General features: G+C 42.0%; 1 long non-coding RNA gene across 1 annotated transcript; it reads right to left on the reverse strand.

Annotated features, from left to right (window-relative positions):
• Positions 1 to 2,487: 2,487 nt before the first annotated feature.
• Positions 2,488 to 8,413, reverse strand: LOC306913572. Its single transcript, XR_013788565.1, has 4 exons — positions 8,128 to 8,413; positions 5,618 to 5,760; positions 4,572 to 4,670; positions 2,488 to 3,471 (listed from the first exon to the last, which is right to left on the reverse strand). It is a non-coding gene; the product is annotated as an uncharacterized lncRNA (long non-coding RNA).
• Positions 8,414 to 8,681: the final 268 nt, after the last annotated feature.

Here is an 8,681-nt window from a genome sequence, read left to right on the forward strand (position 1 = left end):
TGTGTGCTGAATGCCATTGTACCGACATGGCATCTAACATATTTGATATATTAGGCTACCGGTATGGTATACTACTTGTGTAACATTGATAGAGTCGAGTCATACGAGTTAAATGCTCTCTACATCAGAGCAGAAGTGTTCCCATCGACCATTTAAACATTTAGTTTTATTTTGTTTAGGGTGCAGCGAATAGTTATACACATTTAGCAGCTCATCTGCAGTTATATTGCATGCGCACATGAATTCTATATTCTGGTGCCAACTGCCAACATTAGTCAATAATAGCAGCTCAACAAGTAAAATCATGCAGGCACACACAGATATTTAATATCCAGATATGTCCCTATATAGGGGCATATTAACACGAATATGCCCATATGTGATATGCCTATAGGCTAAGTATATGGTTATAATGGCCAGATTGACGGTATTGAACACCCATATCTCCATACATAGATACCCTTTTAGCCATGTTATTTATCACTGTATTGTGGGGTAAATTCAAGATCAAATACCTTTTGACAAACTTTCTGTAACTCTATACAAATGACTATTATTTTTGAGGGGCAATAGCCCCTCAAAAATGGTACGGACAGACACGGGTACATCGCTTTTTGAGTGGTGTAAACCACTCCTACAACTGGCTTTGTTTGTCTGTCTGTCTGTCTGTGCGCAAAAAATGAGAATGGTTGCTACGGTCACCCAGTTCACCCGGGTGTGATTTCATTACGTCAGACATTACGTCAGACCACAGCTGATCAGGCTATATAAGACCTTACACCACTCAGTTCACACAGGTGTGTTTTTTCTGGTACGAACAGACACGGGTACAAAGCCAGTTGTTGGAGTGGTTTACACCACTCAAAAAGTGAGGACAGAAAATTAAGGATGCCAAAATTGATTGGCCGGAATGTGATGATGTATGATAGGAGTGCCCCTCACTTCACACAAGTGTGATTTTTTCCATCCTAGTACAACAGAACAGATCTTCTGCAAAAACACCTCTACAAACAAGACAACTATTTAGAATCTAAATAATTAACAAATATATATATATATCACCTATCTATCATACTCTTTCTTGACAGCCCAAACAAAACATGTCAAAATACAGTGAATTGTAACAATAATGTAGCAGCTTGTCTGCACTGTAATGCATTCATATTGAATGCCACAGACTAAGTCCAGACTATTGATCCATAATGTATTAATGATAGATAAGGGTTCAGGACAACGAGGCCTTTTCGTGGAGGGGTCAGAATGAAATTTGGACTTAGACTGTTTTTCGTCTGTGGTACTCATATGAACCCTAGCGACACCAGATTCTGCATGGGGATTAAATGGTGCTTGTTAAGTGATTTGAATCAGCTGCGTTGACAACAGGAAATGATGCCCACAATAATTGCCCGATCCCCCTTTTCCCCAATAGGCTAAGCTCCTTGGGCAACTTGTGGATAGGGTTTCAAGTAGTAAATTATATAGCAATAGCAAATATGCCTGATGAACAAAGTACTTCACAGCCCCAGCATTGCAGACCACCACTGTAATAGCACCACTGACGAGGATAATTGAATAAAATGTACACGGACACAGACAGCTCAGGTTCACAGCTCCACAGGACGCTGTCCTAACAGCAAGTGAGGCCTTTTATTGAACAAACCCAAATCATAATACACGGTTACACGCCCACCGCAGATGGCACTGATCAGTGTTCAATTACTCAAATAATCAAGCATCAAATCAAAACAATGTAGGCTATGAATTGTATGAATCCTCATGTGTTGTTTTAGAGTAGCTGACTGACAAAAGTCAAAAACCAAGTCAAAACCAAACCAAGTCAACTCAGATGGCTTTTTAAATGTACATCTAAATGTACAAACATTTCCCTATACCGTATGGGTGTCTGTCTGTTCATATGTTGAGTTTGATACTCTGCTACTTTGCTAATGAGTTCTCATATGAGATTGCAGAAGTCCACTTTAGGTGAAGTTTTTGCTACAAACTGTACAACTAAAGGGCTTTTCCCCTGTGTGAATCCTCATGTGTTTTTTCAGATCACTCATTCGACCACAACCTTTGCTACAAATTGTGCACCTAAAGGGTTTTTCACTTGTATGTGTAATCATGTGCTCTTTAAGATGGCTAGCACGAGCAAAGTTTTTGCTACAAACTGTGCAACTAAAGGGTTTTTCACTTGTATGCGTAAACGTGTGATTTCACAGTCAGCACGTGCAAAGCTTTTGCCACAAACTGTACAATAAAAGGGCCTTTCCCCTGTATGAATCATCATGTGAGTTTTCAGAAGATTCATTTTACCAAAGCCTTTGCCACACTCTGTACAACTAAAGGGATTTTCCCCTGTATGAGTCTGCAAGTGTTGGTTCAGACTTCCACGAAGAGTAAAGTGTTTGGCACAAAATGTACAACTAAAGGGCTTTTCCCCTGTATGAACCATCATGTGTCGTTTTAGAGAATCTGAGTGACGAAAGCCTCTGCCACACTCTGTACAACTAAAGGGCTTTTCCCCTGTATGAACCATCATGTGTTGTTTTAGAGCAGCTGACTGACCAAAGCCTCTGCCACACTCTTTACAACTAAAGGGCTTTTCCCCTGTGTGAATCCTCATGTGTTTTTTTAGACTAGCTGAGTGACGAAAGCCTCTGCCACACTCTGCACAACTAAAGGGCCTTTGATTTTCCTCTGTATGAGTCACCATGTGTGATTTCAGATGTTGCTTAAGACGAAATATTTTGCTACAAACTGAACAACTAAAGGCCTTTTCCCCTGTATGAGTCAGCAAGTGTTGTCTCAGATTTATGGGAAGAGTAACGTTTTTGGTACAAAATGTACAACTAAAGGGCTTTTCCCCTGTATGAATCCTCATGTGACATTTCAGATGACCCATTTGAACAAAGCCTTTGCCACACTCTGTACAACTAAAGGGCCTTTCCCCTGTATGAATCCTCATGTGACGTTTCAGATGACCAATTTGACCAAAGCCTTTGCCACACTCTGTACAACTAAAGTATTTGGTCTCTGACTCTGTACAACTAAAACCTTTGGTCCCTGTGATTGCTGTGATTCCCTGTGTTTGTTTCGATGATGTCAGGTCCTGGGACAGGTTATTGCTCAAAGACAACCTTTGTCCTTCTACATATTTTGTATAATGTGACGACTCATCACTGTCTTCAGTGATGTCAGATTCAGAACAGTGTGAAGAGAGGAGCTGGTCATCACTAGCTGGTTGTGATGTTCCACAGTCCTGTACATCGGCTTGTGATGTCAGGTGTTCAGTTGAGGTACTGGCTAGAGGCTCCATCTCTCTGTTTTCATCATCATCTTCACTTTTCATCGCTAGAAATATGGTTGACCCATCAACCTCATCTGGTCTTTGAACTAGGTCCTCCTGTTCCTCTTTCATCTCTGGAGGATCTGGTTCCTCCTCTTTACACACAGTGAACTCTAGGAAGTCTAGAAGGGGAAAAATAAGATGACATAATTAGTTGGTCCACGTGACACCATGTGCATTCTTGTGTACAGTAGATGCCCTGCTGTGTGCGTCCAATGCCGTCCATGTCTCTGCTGTTTTGGATAATAGTGGAAAGTGACACCAGTCTGATGGCACCTAGAAATATTCCATTTAGGGGCGTAGAGGGTGCAATGCTGGTGTTTGTCATATGAAATTTAAAACATGAAATTAAACATTTTGTGGAATATTTTCCTTTCTGGCCAAAAAGTGTATTTTAGATGTGAGGCGGGGGGCTCTGAGTGTTCCCACTAAGGAAAGTAGGCTTTCAACATCTTAAAACGGGTACTGTTATCTTTAGTAGAGACGAGAGGCTGTGCTACCGTGGGTGTGCTCGCAGCGTCTGAAAAGTAACATAGCGGTTAAAGTCCGGACTAAAATAAGGTAGGTGTTTTTTTCCTACTTATATTGATCCCTAGGTGACTGGCCATGGGGTCAATTTGCAGAATTGCCATTGTCGTCTTATTTCCCCATGGAATCCGATTGAAATTCCGACACCGCATTAGTCTTGACAACATGGCTCCGCATGTGGTTAATGTTATGGTTAAGGACAGCCCCCAGTAAGGCTATCCAACGTTGAAGATGCCACTACCTACTGGCGAAATGTGGAATTGCAGCCCTTTCATGGAAGTGGACGGACGTTCATGACGTCACGTGCGTAAGCCCGGACCTCAAAATTGAGGTCCGGGGCAAGGCTAGGCTAAACTTCCGCTCGTTCGAGCCATTGAGTTATAATTATACTTCCGGCAGTCTTCCGGGTGCTTCAAAACGCCAGAGCAACTTCCACTGAAATTAATAGCAGGAAGGCAGGGCTAACGCTCCAGTTCGGTCTCTATCCTTCTTTATACTCTATGGGAAAGTTGGACCAACGCGCCGTCGGAATAATGAAGCTGATCCTTTCCCCATCAGTCCCCAGCAGCACTCATATCATAGAGTGGAGCCCATAAGAATATCGCTATAGAGTCTTACGCTATTTCAGTGATTAAGTAATTAATGAAAGGATAAAGGAACAGGATAAAGGAAATAAAACGAGCATGAAACTTACTGAACTCCATGTGGTTTTCAGGTTCCTGTTTAATAGAAACGGTCCTGGTTGGTGCTGGAGAACTCATGTGCAGCTGCAGGCTGAACTCCACAGACTGGTCTGGAATGAAGGAATTAACGATTAACGATTCTCAATTCGATTCTGATTCTTGGGGTCACGAATCGATTAAAAAGAAAGGACTCTAAATAAGCATATTATTGAGAGGCGCAAGCCCCTCCTATACAGCTTTTGTCCATTTGCCATTGACAATGAAAGGAGAAATTAGGTCAAATGTCTGCCACATGGATGCATTACATTCACACACACATGCATATACCAATGGCAGTGGAAACCATGCAAGGCACCAACCGGAGCACATCAGGAGCAATTAGGGGTTCAGTGTCTTGCTCAAGGACACTTCGACACTAACTCTGGGGGAGCCCGGGTTCGAACTGGCAACCTTGTGGTTACCATCCAGCCACTCTACCCCTGAGCCACTGCCGCCCTAGCCTGGAACTCACCTATGCTTTTAATGGCATTGGCAGCTCCCGGCAGGATCCACCGGGAGAAACTATGCGCAGCTGCGCGACATGAGACTAATTACTTAGAGCGACAGAGAGAGAGACGAGTGTGTGTGTGTGTGTGTGTGTGTGTGTGTGTGTGTGTGTGTGTGTGTGTGTGTGTATTGTAAGTCGCTTTGGATAAAAGCGTCTGCTAAATGACTGTAATGTAATGTAATGTAATGTAATGTAATGTGTGTGTGTGTGTGTGTGTGTGTGTGTGTGTGTGTGTGTGTGTGTGTGTGTGTGTGTGTGTGTGTGTGTGTGTGTGTGTGTGTGTGTGCGTGTGTGTCAATTTAACAAAGGTGCAGACGATCAGAAATCAGCAGAGAGTGAGAGATTTTTGCGCTACTCTATGCCGAATTGAAATAAAAACATCTGGGTTTCCGAGGCTACTGCCGCCCTCACTCTAGATTCATTTGATAAAAATGATGAACTGAGTCTGTCTGTTAAGATCACATCTCTGTGCAGTAGTCAAAACACCAGGAAAACCAATATATAACGTACCTATCCTGCATAACTTTACTACAGGTTTCAGCATGCCATCAGGCAGTCCACATTTCTGGTCCATCTCTCGCTGTTCCTCTGACGATGTTGAATACCTTTTGGAAGCCATCTCTCGTGAAAAGTCGACCTCTCCCTGTGGTGGTCTGGGGAAATCACCAGCAGAACAAACTTTAAGTTTGTCATTCAGCAACCTTACATACAGTACAAGTGTGTTCTTAGCTGCTACTGATTGTGCTAAACAGGTCAAAAATAGATCCGCGAACAGGGAGGTTTTGTTGTCACAGTTGGGGCTAGCTTTTGCCCACATAACAGCTGAAGGTTGTAGAAAGTAACACTTTACCCATAGACTAATGGGTAGCACTCACATGTTACGAGAAGGTTAATGCTAATTCTGACAGTGTTTTAGTACCCTAGAATGAAACAACATTTTTTTTTTAAATACATAGGCCTACATACATATAATATATGTACAACATTTGTTGTGTGTGTTTGTATATATTATAAAACACACACAACACACACAGAGGCAGACTTTGAGAGACAAGCCTCTGAAATGAGTGCCAGGTTCAGTGAAAGGGGGTACGAAGAAGTCACTTTAAATAAATGTAAGTCCAGATTTAAACAGTTGGATAGAACCCCTAAATCGTCTTCCGTCTCAACAGGTCAAAGAATAGTTTTGTCTAGCACATTTTCTCCTATTTCTCAACATATTAAACATACAATTAAAAAGCATTGGCATATACTCTCTAGTGACCCTTCTATAGGTAAAACTTTTTCTCCTCCTCCTATCTTTGCAAATAAAAGGTCTAAGAACCTAATAACTTGTTAAAAATTATATTTATGTACAACCTCAACATTTCATGTCCTCACTACCCTCAGGTAACTGCAATAACTGTCTTAATTGCAACGCCATGATCAAAGGGGAGGATTTTTTACATCCTCACACAGGTAAAATAAATTAAAGTAAAAGGGAGAATCACTTGTAGAACAAAACATGTTGTCTATCTACTAAAATATCCCTGTGGCTTTTGCTATATAGGAAAAACTAAATGAGAATTAAGAACCAGAATCACTGAACATAAAAGCAACATCAGGACAAAAGTATATGTAGGCCTACCCTGAGGTTTCAAGGCATTGAATATATCAACCCAGGTGGGGACAGAGATCGGTTATTATTGCAACGTGACACATTTTGTAATGGGGATTCTGAAATGAGACATTGATTTCTTATAATAATATGTATGTTCACTACTATGTATGTCTTTAATAATGAGACACGGCTGTACATTCCCTTTTAATTGAACAAAAACATTCTATATAGCTATGTCATTTCCGTTGCTACTGCCAATTTTGACACTGACGAAGGCCTGCGCGCTGAAACGCGTTTGTCTGTCTGGTATGACTGCTGCTGCGGAGCACTATGATCATTAAACAAAGACTCTTACTCGACTGGATGTGCGGATTTTATTCATTGTCTATATGTTCATTTTGAATCTGCACCCAGCACACGCCTGAAACTATATGAAACTGTCTGAGTAGAGCGGGCCTCTTCCCTTGAAGAATACCTTTTGGAAGCCATCTCTCGTTAAAAAGTAGACCTCTCTCTGGGGTGGTCTGGGCAAATCACCAGCAGAATAAACTTTAAGTTATCATTCAGCAACCTAACCTTACATACAACAGTTCAAATGTGTTCTTGAATAGCTACTGCTTGTGCTAAATAGGTTAAAAATAGACCCTCCAGATAGGGAGGTCTGTTATCACAGTTGGGGCTAGCCCCATATGTGCCCTCTCCCTACGCTCATTCTGTAGCTCCGAGATGAGGTCACACACAGGGCCCCTCCCACCCCGTTCAGAAACGGCGCATGTTTCCACAATTCCACGATTCTTACCCTTTTCTAAACGCCACTTCACGCGTGAAGTGGTGTGAAGGGTTTACACTAATTCAACGTCAACAACGCCAAAGAAAATCCAACTTTAAACGGTTACGAGCGTTACAGCGGTTGGTTTAGTCAGCCGCTTCCATGTTTATCAAGGGATTCGTGCGTGTGCGCGTGCATGTCGAGTGAACTGAAGTCAGTTGGACATTTTCGACCAGGGGAGGCGCCGGGGAGGCGCTAAAGCTTTTCAACTTGAAAAACATGCTAAACAACCGCTAGACGCTCGTGTAACCGTTTAAAGTTGGATTTTCTTTGGCGTTGTTGACGTTGAATTAGTGTAAACCCTTCACGCCAATTCACGCGTGAAGTGGCGTTTAGAAGAATCGGGGTAAGAATCGTGGAATTGTGGAAACATGCGCCGTTTCTGAACGGGGTGGGAGGGGCCCTGTGTGTGACCTCATCTCGGAGCTACAGAATGAGCGTAGGGAGAGAGTTTATATATATCTATGAGAGGGCACATATGGGGCTAAGTTGGGGCCAGCTTTTGACCACACTTGTGTGACACACACACACACACACACACACACACACACACACACACACACACAACCAAACAATGCGTGTATTTCTTACATTGTGTGGAGGTTGTACAGCAGCGACTTCGTCTCAGTTGGTTGACTCCTTGGTAGGCCTAAATCGTAAACAACAACCAGTTTTGTTTCCAGCGCTAGACCTATGAATGCTACAGTAACATTACGCCAATAGGCCTACAACATCCTCTTTTAACGTCCGTCTGATAATCAGCCTATCGAAACCAAAGTTACGATGCAATCCTTTCAGACTATTCCATTTGAACGCCTTTCCCAACGATGTTTTAGGCCAAGGAAGGTAAATAAATCCTGGAAGGCTAGTTAGCCACAACCGGCACTGTTTTTCTGGCAAATCTAAGCTAGCAAATATAACACTTCCGGTGGACGATCTCTTCAAAATAAGAGTACCCTCTAGAGTATTGAAAAAAAGATTAATTTGCACATTAAAACTATAAATTAAGCATTTAAACGATGCTATAGGACACACATTATGTTTCTGTGTAAAAATAAGTAATAAGTAATGTTTCTGTGTAAAGATAAGTAATTAAAAAGTTATCTAAATGGATAAATGCTATTCACTGGAGTGCATGGACTTTA

This window comes from Electrona antarctica, assembly GCF_951216825.1.
Source record: "Electrona antarctica genome assembly, chromosome: 20".
Lineage (NCBI taxonomy): Eukaryota > Metazoa > Chordata > Actinopteri > Myctophiformes > Myctophidae > Electrona > Electrona antarctica.